We start from the raw sequence: 12,973 nt of genomic DNA, 5'->3' as shown, positions 1-12,973 counted from the left end.
TCATCTGGGGCTGCCCTGGGCGATGTGTAAGTTGGGTGTGGATAAGGTGTGGCCACTGGAGCCAGAAGTTGGGGGTCTGGGTTCCAAACTCCAGCTCTGTGCAACCAGAAGTGGTCACATCCCTCCTCTGTGTGGGCTTCAGTTCCATTTCACGGTTGTCTGGTTCTTGCTGGTTTTGTTTCCTCCTTGAGGTCACTGGGATGGTCACAGGAGGCCGGCAGCCGTCACCTACTGCAGGTTGAGTGCCCATAAGGACGGATGAAACTCATGCCTATTTTTTTTAAGATTTTATTTATTTATTCGAGAGAGAGAGAGGCAGAGACACAGGCAGAGGGAGAAGCAGGCTCCACTCAAGGAGCTCAATGTGGGACTCGATCCCGGGTCTCCAGGATCAGGCCCTGGGCTGAAGGCAAAGCTCAACCACTGAGCCACCCCGGCTGCCCCTCATGCCTGGTTCTTAGGGAGCCTTGGAACATAGCTTGGAGTGCAAGTGGCAGCCAGCGGAGCTCAGGGGCGAGCACCGAGCTGCCCGTCGGGCCAGGGGAGCCCGTCCTTAGTGGGGCCGGAGAGGTGCCATTGGACCGACTCCTGACGGCTCAGGGCCAGGCACTCTCGGGTGTGCAAGGCAACCTTGGGAAAGGAAGCCATAGGCCTGTCCCTTAGCAGTGGAGGGGCCTCAGGAATTTACCTGCCTCTCCCAGTGGCATGTTGTAGGGCTTGAAACCCCTCCAAGAAGTATTTTTCTCCTTCAGGCTTCCGTAGCACCTTTTGAGCCTCTAGTTATTATCTGTGAAGCCATTTCGAGATCCTGCGAGTGCCATTTCCCTCTGCAGACGTGGAGACCACCTGGCCCATCAGAGGTACACATGCACCGAGATGCCCAGCCACGAGCTTGTCTCAACATTGCGTTAGGGCTAGAGGTGCAGGTGGCCATGAAATGGCAAAACTCATGAATAAGAATAAGGAAAGAAGTTGTAGCTGGGATCTGTCTAGTGCCTTACCCTCAAGACAGGAGAGAACGAATTCCAGGCTTGCTAGAGCAGAATCAGAGAGACCACAGAACCCCATGTGGCGACGTCTGGGTAAGTCTTCTCTTTCTCTCTCTCTCTCTCTTCTTTCCTTCCCTGAGAAAACTCAGCTCAAATATCACTAGGTTGGATGGAGCAAAATAGGTATGGATTGTAGGGGGGAGGCACAGAATTAGTGCAGGGGGTCAGAGCGTAGACAGGGTGAGGGGAGCACCCATGTGGGTGAGCGGCAGGGCAGAGGCCGAGGCCCTGCACCCCTGGGAGTCCGAACATTGTGAAGAGGGCAGCCAGTCCAGTAGAGGAGGTGATGGTGGCACAGAACTTGTGAACACAAGTGAGGTGAAGAGGGGTCCCTGGGAGGGTGGGGAAGGGGTGATGGGAGATAATGCAATAAGTAAATCCATGGAGGAGGACAGTGGGAGCCAGGTTTCTCACGGTCCAAGAAGGGAGAAAACTCACATAAGTCTCATGATACTCATTTGGAATTGGAGCTATCAATGTGGATCCATGATTTTCAGTAAATATAGATAGGTGTAAAAATAAATATAGATATAAAAGTTTGTGTACACACACACACTCAGATGCCACCTTAAAAAAGTGATCAAAATTAACATTCCTAGTGATGGGATGATGTGAAATTGTGTGCCACCTGATGGGACTCAGTGAGAAGAACATCGCATCCCTTCTGTGGTAGTTCTGCCCCAAACTATAACCTGAGTCTTACCGTGAAAATATCAGACAAATCTGAATTTAGAGACATTTTACTAAACAACTGGCCTGTAATCTTCAAACACGCCAAGGAAAAGTCAAGGAAAAGTCAAGGAAAGGTGGAGGCACTGTGAAGGAGTGAATGGAGAAGGAGAATATGATAACTAGATGCAATGGGTGATTCTGAGTTTTATCCTATTTCTATAAAGGACATTGTTGGGACAATTCGTAAAACTTGAATAGTGTCTGTGAATAGGAGGCTGGATATGCATCAGTGTTGATTTCTTGACTTTGATGGTTGTTTTGCTGATGGTTGTTTTGCTGATGGTTGTCTTTATTTATAGGAAATAGCCTGAAATATTTAGGAGTGATGGGGGTAACGGGTCAGCAACTTATTTTCAGACAGGTTCAGGGAAAGAAGTTCTTTGCATTATTCTTGAAATGTTTCTGTAAGTTTAAAATTATTTCAAAAACCCTATTGAAAGGATTATGTATTTCCTTAAAATTTATTTGGGGATTTAAGAAGTTACTAAACTTGGGGCACCTGGTGGGCTCTTGATTTCGGTTCAGGTCCTGATCACAGGATTGTGAGATCCAGCTCTGTGTTGGGCTCCGACCGGGTGTGGAGTCTGCTTGGGATTCTCTCTCTCTTCCTTTCTCTCTGCCTTTCCCTCTGCTCAGACTCTCCCCTCTCCCCCTCAAAAAGTTATCTTTTAAAAAAATTTTAAGGTACAATTTACATAATGAAAATTCAATCTTTTTGGTGGTGTATTTCAATGAATTTTCACAAACGTATACAGTCATGTAACCACTACAAACAGCATATGGAAGCCTTAACTGTGGATATCTGTTACTTTTAAAACTTGTCAGGAATTAGTTGGGTTTTTAGAGATGCTTTTATTTTATAGGTATAAATATTAAACCTGTCATTACACTTCATTATTCAATATTTAGATATACAACATGTAATACTAAACCATGTTTATCCTTTTTTTTTAAGATTTTATTTATTTATTCATGAGAGACACAGAGAAAAAGGCAGAGACACAGGCAGAGGGAGAAGCAGGCTCACTATGGGGACTCAATCCCAGGACCCTGGGATCACGTCCCGAGCTGAAGGCAGATGCGCTTAACCGCTGAGCCACTCAGGCATCCCTAAATACACTTTTTTTTTTTCTAAAATACACTTTGAATAGCATTTTGTACATGTGTCTACATGCATGAACTGATTTAATTCCCACAATAACCCTATGAGGACAGTATTATCATTATACAACCAGTGAAGGCAACTAATGAGTGTCAGAGTCTTGGGACCCAGGTTTTGAAACTCCAAGGCCATAGCATCTTGTGGAGGGGAGGAGAGATGTGACTAGGTTTTTCTCATCTTGGAGACCCAAGGTAGAGTGAGCTAATGATCAGTAGGTTGTGGGAAGGGCATGGAATGGAATTAAAGTGAGTTGGAGTGATCTGTGTCATCTAGGAATTGGCAAATGGATGAAATGGCTAAAATTAAATGATTTTAATGAAAAATAATAGGTACAGGTAAAACCAAAGAACCTATGGTGGGGTCCCAGCTTCTAGTTCTGGGGGTGAAGGGAGGTCTGAGACTCCAGAAGTCCCTGTCGCTCAGTGTTGATTATGTCCTTCAACCAGAAGATAAAGAATACAGCATTCAAAGGATCGCCATTTGGTCTGTGAACCAAATGGCCGATAAGGACAGTTGATTGCAGCTAGTAGAACAATGGGCCTAATTAACCACATGTAGTTGATAGAGATGCTTGACCCAGTTCTCCGTCCTGCTGCCTATGCCATTTAGAAGGAATTTCTATTTCTAGAACATTCTAGAAACTTCCCCTTTTACAGTAGTGTTTTCATGGGAATGGAATAAAATGTTTCCAACCTTTTGTTTTATTCTTGTGACCTGGGAGGTGTGATTCATGGAAATGTGTAGAACAGCCTGCAGATTTTGAGCCGGAAACCCATGGTCCTGGGGAGGGGAACCTGCATGTCCTGAACTCCTGGGGAGCTTGGTCAGGTCTATGTCTATCACGGACTTGGGATCAGTCCTGGGTCTGAGTCAGGTTCTCAGGAGGCAGGACCAGCACAGAGATGGTTTGCTTAGCTACCCAGAGGGCCAAGGGACGCTGGAGAGAAACCTAGGCTGGGCTGAAGATGTCCCTTGTTCAATAACCTTTAAGCATTAAGACCTGTGGTATGACCTTCAGCCATACTCTACCTCCAGGCCCGGCAGATGCTAAGGGCGAGGCTAAAGCAAACATGTCTTGGGCCTCAGATTGGCAGGGCAGGCACCAACATTTGCCAGAGGAAAAACCTTAGGCAGATTTAGAGAAACCCTGGCACACGCTCCCTCTGCCATGGGGCCTGCCACAGGCGTCTGGTACAGACAGGAGGAGGGGTCAGGTTCGTGTGAGGACCAGGAGCAAGTACCCATCCAGTCCCCTGCGAGCTGGCCCAGTGTGCCCTTGGTCTCCTGCCACGGGGGGCGAGTAGGGCAGGACACTGTCTCTGCGTTTCAGCCCCTTGGGCATCCCCCTCCTTGGCTCCGCTCCTGGTTGCCTATCCTCTTGCGCCTACACCTTGTCCACTGCAGATAGGCTGCTTTCGAGTCGCAGAGCATGCCGTGTGTCTTCTCACCTCTGCCTCCCTCCACTCCTCAGGTTCCAACTTCTTGACCACACACCTCTCCTATGAATTGATGAACAAAAGAAGATTTCAACAGGGACGCCTGGGTGGCTCAGTGGTTGAGCATCTGCCTTCAGCTCAGGGGGTGATTCCCGGTCTGGGGATCGAGTCCCGCATCGGGCTCCCTGCGTGGAGCCTGCTTCTCCCTCTGCCTGTGTCTCTGCCTCTCTCTGTGTCTCTCATGAATAAATAAATAAAATAAAAAAATATTTCAACAAAAGTTATTAAATTCTTCCTATATGGCAGGCAGTGTGCTGGACATTGAAATTCTCCAAACATATGGCCTCTATCACTCACTTGCTGAGTGAGATCAGGAAAAGCAGAGGTTTAGCTGCCACAGTGGGTGGTCAGCTGGCTACTCACACTGAGCCTCAAAAGGTAGCATTTTGGGAGGATGGCTGAGTCCTAGTCTAAGTTCTGACTTCAGCTTAGCAGCTTTAGAAACTGAATTTTATCTGATTTGGAGGAATTGACTTATAATAATCAAGCTCATAAACCAGAATATCAATTCATTATATTTCCACGGGTACTTTATCAGTTGATGGTGATGTTTGTATAGGGTGTTGAATGACTTTCTGGTATGGAAAGTGGTGGAGAAGCACTTGCAACCATTTATCTTTGTTTGCCTTCTCTAGGCCCTGAAGAGCAACCGACTGCTTTTCCCATGTTTTCTCCTTAACAGATCAATTGAGTCAGTTGGGCCTTGGCTGGCCTTCACAGGCTGGCATAACTAGACACGATCTGCAGTTTCAAATCTTACTGCTTTAATCAAAGGAATTCTAATAATTCATAATAATAAATTTAGATATTATTATATTTAATATTTATATAATTGATATACATATAAAATATATTTATAAATATATTTAATATTTATAATTATTTATTAATAATAATTTATAAATTATTAATTTATTTAATTCTTCCTAATCATGGGGGATGGCCACATACTTTGTCACGTTCTATGAACTCACACCAAAAGTTAGATACTGGTGAGCCTTTCTCCAGTTAGAAGTGAATGAGTGAGGGATGCCTGGATGGCTCAGTGGTTGAGCGACTGAGGCCTTTGGCTCAGGGCCTGATCACGGGGTCCCGGGATTGAGTCCCACATCAGGCTCCCTGCATGGAGCCTGCTTCTCCTTCTGACTCTGTCTCTGCCTCTCTCTCTCTCTGTGTCTCCCATGAATAAATAAATAAAATCTTTTTTTTTTTAAAGTGAATAGGTGAAAGTAGGACATCTTATAAATTTCCTTTCAAATGCTTTTTCCTTTAGACATTGGTGACCACTCTTCCTTCTTTGCAAGGAATGGCTAGCAGAAGCCAAAACAAATGAATATGGAGCAAATGCATAATAACAGATGATCTTTCTTCACTCAGACACATATGTGCATGATTTTTATAGCATGTGTTACAGACTATGCGTTGAATTGGTTAATATTCTTAAGCCCGTTACAGAAATCTAAGTAGATTCAGGGTGGCTCGGCTAAATAAGAATTCAGCTTTTGGAATGAAATGTTAATATTTCATGATGTTGCTCTAAGAGCCATCGCTGCCGCTGTCTTGTCACCCTGGCCACATCCAATACTGCAGCCAGAGACAACTTCTACAGGTGGCAGTTTCCACTCAGGGGTGATCTTACTAGTGATGGGAACGAAGTTTATCGCCTCTGCTGTGCAACCATTTTCCTTATTTCACCCTCAATAAATGGCTAGAGAGAATTTATGTTTTGTTCATGCGTGCTCAGCTTACTTCCCGTGCTGACCCTCTAAGGAGGGTCCTGTCATCGACAAGCCCAAGTCTGGGTTTTATGCTGCCGGGTGAGGAAAGGTTAAATAGACTAGAGTCTGGACAAGTAGGGAAGGACTGGGGCTTCCAGACAACTGTGGGAAGAATTAGGGTTTGAGAAAATTAGCCTTTCTAAGCGTGGGACAACTAGAAGGGAGAAAAAATTAAAGAAATAAAACTAGGTTTTGAATTGTATTCCTTCATGTTCTTTGGGAGAGGCTAGCAAAGCTTGGAAATCCTTTCTGCTTGCTTTTGGTTGTGGGACTCTATTTCTTTCAAGGAGACATTGTAACTTGGATTGGGCCACTCAGATGACTTTTCTCCCTGTGGGTAATTTTTCCAAACTCTGATGGCTGGTTATTCTGATTTCCTATGCCCTAATTATTCTGCTTTGTGGTGACTTTTGATTTATTCTATTTTACTGTATTTTACTTCTGAATTTTTCTTTTTTAAAAAGATTTATTTATTTGAGAGAGAGAGAGAGAGAGAACAGAGGGAGGGACAAAGGAAGAGGGAGATAATCTCAAACAGACTCCCCGTTGAGTGGAGAGCCTGACGTGGGGCTCGATTCCAGGACCCTGAGATCATGACCTGAGCCAAAATCAAGAGTGGGACGCTTAACCAACTAAGCCACCCAAGTACCCTTGAATTTCTTTTCTTTCTTTCTTTCTTTCTTTTTTTTTTTTTTTTTTTTATGTTTGGGTTAGCTCTCGGCTGCATGGCAAACTCCTTTAGGGTGGAGACTTGTCTTAATACTTCTTTGAATTGACCACAATTGAAAGCGCACCACTCATTGTCTAATGGGCAGTCAATAAAATCCTAGTGAACAAGTGAATGCAGCAATTATGCTAACACTAGGTTTCCACTCTTTTACCTGCACAGACTTTCGTGGCAGAAGAACCAGTCTCACTCATCAAAGACCCAGGACAAGATCATGCCAAACTAGACATGGCCCAGAGGGTTAGCTGCCAAGTAACCTGCTAAGGAGCCCCAGATCTTTCTTTGTTTACTTGGCTGGAGTGGATATTTTCTTCTACTTCAGACCTCAGTGGCCATGCACAATAGCCTAGCAAAAATGCGTCTTGGAGGAAGCTGGCCTTTGGAATAGCGTCCTGAAGATGTATTAAGAATGCTGTGGTATAAATGATAGTAAGATTTCAGCTTGATGAGTGTCTTGGAAAACAAACTCGCTACAAGGGAGCCCACAGCTGTACCACTCTCACTTCTGTCTCCCGGTCCTATGATCTGACAATTAATCTTAACTGACAACAATTTAATTTTACTCTGACAACAATTTTAATCTAAAAGCAACTCTCTTGTCCCTAGGTTGTTACCCCCTAAGTAAGAAGGGGAGAAGATATGTTTGTCAGCTGGCATCTTCCTTCTTCATCTTCTGAGGTTCAGATGCGCATTCAGACGGATCCAGATTACCATGGGCCCAAACACACAAAAAGGAGAATTTCCTTAATGTTCCGCTCTTTGGTAGATCATAAAGGCAACAAAGGGCATTTGGGTTCCCGGCAATACATAACTAACCCATTTCTCAACTCACGAGGGTTAAGGAGAGCTAATTTAATCTCACGCTTCATTAGTTTATTTGTTGCCTGAAATCAAAAACCGATGCAAAGACAATCAGCCAAAAACCAACTGCCATTTTGTGCAACTGCTCCCCTGCGGCCCCACCCATTGGACCCATTACCAATTATTTCCACCGAGTGGGAGAAAGGTGTTCCCGTTTATTAGCTGGTCAGCACCACCTCTGTCTACCACTCTGATTTCTCCTCACAAGGGATTTTATTTCCTGTTTAGAGTAAACGTTTATTTATTTATTTATTTTTTTAAATAATAAATTTATTTTTTATTGGTGTTCAGTTTGCCAACATATAGCATAACACCCAGTGCTCATCCCGTCAAGTACCCCCCTCAGTGCCCGTCACCCAGTCACCCCCACGCCCCGCCCTCCTCCCCTTCCACCACCCCTAGTTCGTTTCCCAGAGTTAGGAGTCTTTATGTTCTGTCTCCCTTTCTGATATTTCCTACCCATTTCTTCTCCCTTCCCCTTTATTCACCTTCACTATTTTTTTATATTCCCCAAATGAATGAGACCATATAATGACTGTTCTTCTCCGATTGACTTACTTCACTCAGCATCATACCCTCCAGTTCCATCCACGTTGAAGCAAGTGGTGGGTATTTGTCGTTCCTAATGGCTGAGGAATATTCCATTGTATACATAGACCACAGCTTCTTTATCCATTCATCTTTCGAAGGACACCGAGGCTCCTTCCACAGTTTTTAAACGTTGATTTACAAATGGCAAATACCACTTTGTGTGTTGGCCAGGTAGGTTGGCACGGCTTGGCTCTTCCCGAAGACAGCCACCAGGGGGCAGCCCACGCCTGACTAAGCCCAGGTTTGTGCCAGAGGAAGTAAGGATGACCTGGGAGGGACCATGGAAGTGCAAGTCTGAGAAGAGGCAACACTGGGAGAGGTTTGGGAGAGGGAGGCAACTAGGAGGCCAGGAGAACTCCTCTTGCCCTGGAGATCTCTAGAATCAGTCTCCAGAGATGGGTCGTGAAGAGGCTGTGGAAGAGGAGGTGGGAGCTCATTAGGCTGCCGGGGGGAATGTGGGGGAATGGAGGACACCCAAGGCTGGGCCTGCTGTCCCCAGATACCTCCTCACTATGGGTTGATAATGTTTCACTCACTGGAATCCGGGGAGTTGTGGTTCTTGTTCCTGTGTATGGTGATTATGGTGATGTTTTGGGTCAGGGAGTGTCCCGAGAGGCAGGCATGACTGAGCAGCAAGGGGATGGTGCTTGATACTGAGCCCCCCGTACTCATCCCTGTGACACTGAGCCACGACCCTGGCTTCCGCCCTAACCAAGGCCAGACTGTGAGAACAGGTAGATCTTTGTCTGCAGAAGAATGGAGGTTCAAATGGGAACTGTGGACACTAGATGTGATAAGGGGGCAGCACAATCAAAGCCGTTGTCCACCATCTTTCTTTTCTATGGTAACATCTTTTCCATGGTACCATTTTCTATGGTAATGATCACTGTTGTGATCATATTCAGTATCCTCTCATCTAACACACACCCACTTATCTTAGTTTGGGTTCCCCCAGAGCCTGAGACAAGGACCTCGATGAGAATAGCTTATTTAGGGGAGTGATCTCAGGAAACAGAAGTAAGGGTCAAGGAAGGAGAAAGTCAACCCTAGAGTGTGTTACAGAGGTTGCTGCTATGGGCAACAACATCAGCACCTCCTGCAAAGCAAGCAGGACCCCCACATTTGTGCACCTAAGGCATGAAGGTCCTAAATATTTATCTGCCATGTCCACTCCCACTGGTTGAGAGTTGCTCCCAGCAGTCTCAACTCCTCTGCCTTTCAAAGCTGCACACACCGGGGGTGCTCTGGAGCAGAAGGCAACCAGACGTATGGCATGTGCTTGAAGCAAGATAACTCTAGGCTCCTAAAGAACTGAAATGGGGCCTTGGGACTGTGACCAGAGGTGTATGCTATTATCAATCAAGCAAGACTAGGTCAGAGTGATGGTTCTCAAAGTGTGATTACCAGGACTGGCTGCTAGAAACTTATTAGAAATGCAAATTCTTGGTCCTGAGTCAGAAATCCTGGGCACAGAGTCCAACAATATTTTACATGGCCCTTTCTAGTTGATCCCCAGTCCCACCCAGCCCCTAGAGGCAACTGCTATTCTGAATTTTCCCACTACATATTGTTTTTGCCTGTTTTCAAATTTTAAAGAAGAATTATATGGTATGTCTTCTTTTGGGTAAAGCTTCTTGTACTCAGCGTATGTCTTGAGGTTCTTGCATATTGTTGCGTATCTCTATAGTTCATTCCTTTTTATTGCCGAGTAGTCTCCCATGACATGCATGTATCACAGTTAGCTTATTGTTTTTGCGGTCGAGGGACAGCAGAATAGTTTTCAATGTTTTGACTATTTTGCATAAAACCGTATCAAGCATTCTTGTGCAAGCTTTTTGGACTGGTAATGTAGTTCCTGCAGGGTGATGATAATTAATAATTAATTGATATGATAAATAATTAATAATTAATACCACATGAATGCTTTACCCTAACTCTCATGGTCATGGACTACCATGACCTGTGGAGGTCGTTCTAACCCAATGTTCTCTCAGACTTTAGCACAATCTTCTTGCTTGCGGAAGCACCAGACAGCACATTAGCAGTATACCCAGAGGCCATCTTAACCAGTGAAATCACCAACAAAAAGCACTAAATTGCGAAAAACATGGCACTATATAGACCGTGAAAATTAACACCATTTACGATATGAGAGCTGAAACGAATGCAGCGCACTGCCCTGTTCCACCTCAGCTGGGAATATGTGTGCAGGTGATGCAAATTTTTTTGCAGCTCTGCATGTATCAGGAGAGCATTGCTAGTATTATTGATTTGGGAGTCACACTACATTTTAACAAATTGGCGAATTCACAAATATGGAATCCGTGAATGGTGAAGTTCTATTGTATACAGAGCTTGGAACTTGGTGCAAGCAGTGGTTTCTAACCAAAGCCCCAGTTATTTGGCACCTGCTCCATTGAGAGGTGGGTCCACGTCCTCTCCCCCGAATGCAGGAAGAGACCTCACTGTTATGAACTCAACTCATTTGTGCAGAAGTGACTGGTGTTTTTAAGGGGGAGGGTGAGAGCAGGGAGGTGGTAGTTAGCAGGGAGGGCGGGTGCCTAAGCAGAGTAAGGAAGTGAAAAATTACCAAAATTGGGTTAGAGAGTTGGTCAGTGTCAATGTGATGAGGTCATCTGTGTCAAAGTGGGGCTTTATCCTCCCACAGGGATTGAGAAGCAGGCACCCTACCCTTCCTGATGATTGTATTTCGAAGGAATGGCTTTCAGTCCTTGAGAAAGACACTCCTGGGTTGTAGGAGATACACATACATCCTAAAGGGATGGAGAATGGATTTATAATAAGCTTTTAATAAATACTCTAAGAGAATCAGGGGCCTCTCCTCAAGCGTTGGCTGGAACAAATGCTAAATTCTTTCCACATGCTAAGGTTTTCCAGACAGAAACTCAACTAGGGTGGGGTGGGTGGGGTGCGAGGTAGGGGTAGTGTGGGCTGTCCCAGGGACAAGGCCTACTGGAATCCATGCTAACTTTTGCTCAAGTCTCTTAGTGCAGTTTGGATGGAATCATTCAGGCAAAGCTTTTGCAGTTCTTCACATCATGGGGCAGGGACAAATTATCCATCTGTGTGTCTGCATACTGAACCTCTGACCCACAGAATCCGTGGGCACAGTAAAGTGGCGGTTGCTCTTGCACCACTAAGGTTGGGGGAAGCTTGGGATGCAGCAGTAGTAACTGGAACATTGCAGTTCATCTCCTCTGGCAGGAATGGCCCCCAGCCCCCTGCCTCTGACCAGTGTAAGCAAACAGCTGGAGAGAGTGCCTTGGATGGATTGCTCGTCCCATCCTTAGGGTCATGGACTGAAGGACACTCAGCAATTGGCTGCTATGGGTTGAAACTGGACCAGTACCGCTGTTTTACTTGGCATCCTGCCCACAATTGGCTCTGGGATAGTGTAGGGTGAGGGGGTGAGGGGTGGAGGGGAGAAAGCCAGTCAGCTGCCATTGGGGCTTTATTAACTGCCATGAAAATTGGATTAGCATGTAAGAGCTTGGTGGGGGGGTGGGGAGGGAGGGAGGTTTGCAGTGAGAAACTGTGTAGCAGGGGAGGGACAGAGAGGGATGTCCAGGGGGATTTTCATAGTGGCCAGATTGTAAGAAAATCATCATGTTACAGATGATCAGATCTGACTTCAGAGAGCACTGGATCTGGCCTTAACCATTTCCACCAAAGAGCCCCAAGTCAGGGGAGAGACCCAGGGGCCTGACTGAAGTGGAGCCCCACAATTGAGGACGTGCCCTTGGAGTTTCCTATTTTATTTTATTTACATATATTTTTAATTTATTTATTCATAGAGACACAGAGAGAGAGAGAGAGGCAGAGACACAGGCAGAGGGAGAAGCAGGCTCTATGCAGGGAGCCGGACGTGGGACTGGATCCTCGGTCTCCAGGATCACACTCCAGGCTGCAGGTGGCGCTAAACCGCTGTGCCACCAGGGCTGCCCCTCCTATTTTATTTTAAAGATTTATACTTCATACACTACAATTTGTACTTAATGTTTTAAAAAAATTCCTCTCTTCTCCCAATCTTGCATCAGATCAGTAGTTCAGAAGCTGCATCATGCTTTTCCCATGGTTTGAACAGCCTGGACTTAGTCCAATGGCCTTGCTGCACAAGTAGACCTGTCCACTTGACCATGTCGGGCATGGCGTTAAGAACTGGGGAGAGAATGACGAATGAGAAGTGACTCTTACCATCAGAGAGCTGATCACACATTGGGAAACAGAGATGTAAGCGAATGATTGCCCAAGACTTGCCCAAAGTCCACAACTTGGTGGTGGTGCGACAGAGACCGACATCCAGGTCTGCTCCCAGGATGGTCTGTGTGCTTCCCAGCATACTGCCTCTCCTTCAAACGCTGGGAAGATCCCAGAAAGGGGATGCACATCAGACATTAGTAAAGTGGAAACGTTGGGCTCCTTAGTTTTCAGCCCCTGGATCCTGCGTGAGAGGGTAGTTCACAGGACACCCGAATATGTTCCCCAATACCATTCCTGAAAGTTGCTTGAATGTCTCGAGTGCCTATAATTAGTTGTTGATTACTCGCTATGATGGT

The sequence above is a fragment of the Vulpes vulpes genome, chromosome 4 (assembly GCF_048418805.1).
Source record: "Vulpes vulpes isolate BD-2025 chromosome 4, VulVul3, whole genome shotgun sequence".
Lineage (NCBI taxonomy): Eukaryota > Metazoa > Chordata > Mammalia > Carnivora > Canidae > Vulpes > Vulpes vulpes.
This window is presented reverse-complemented; position numbering follows the sequence as displayed.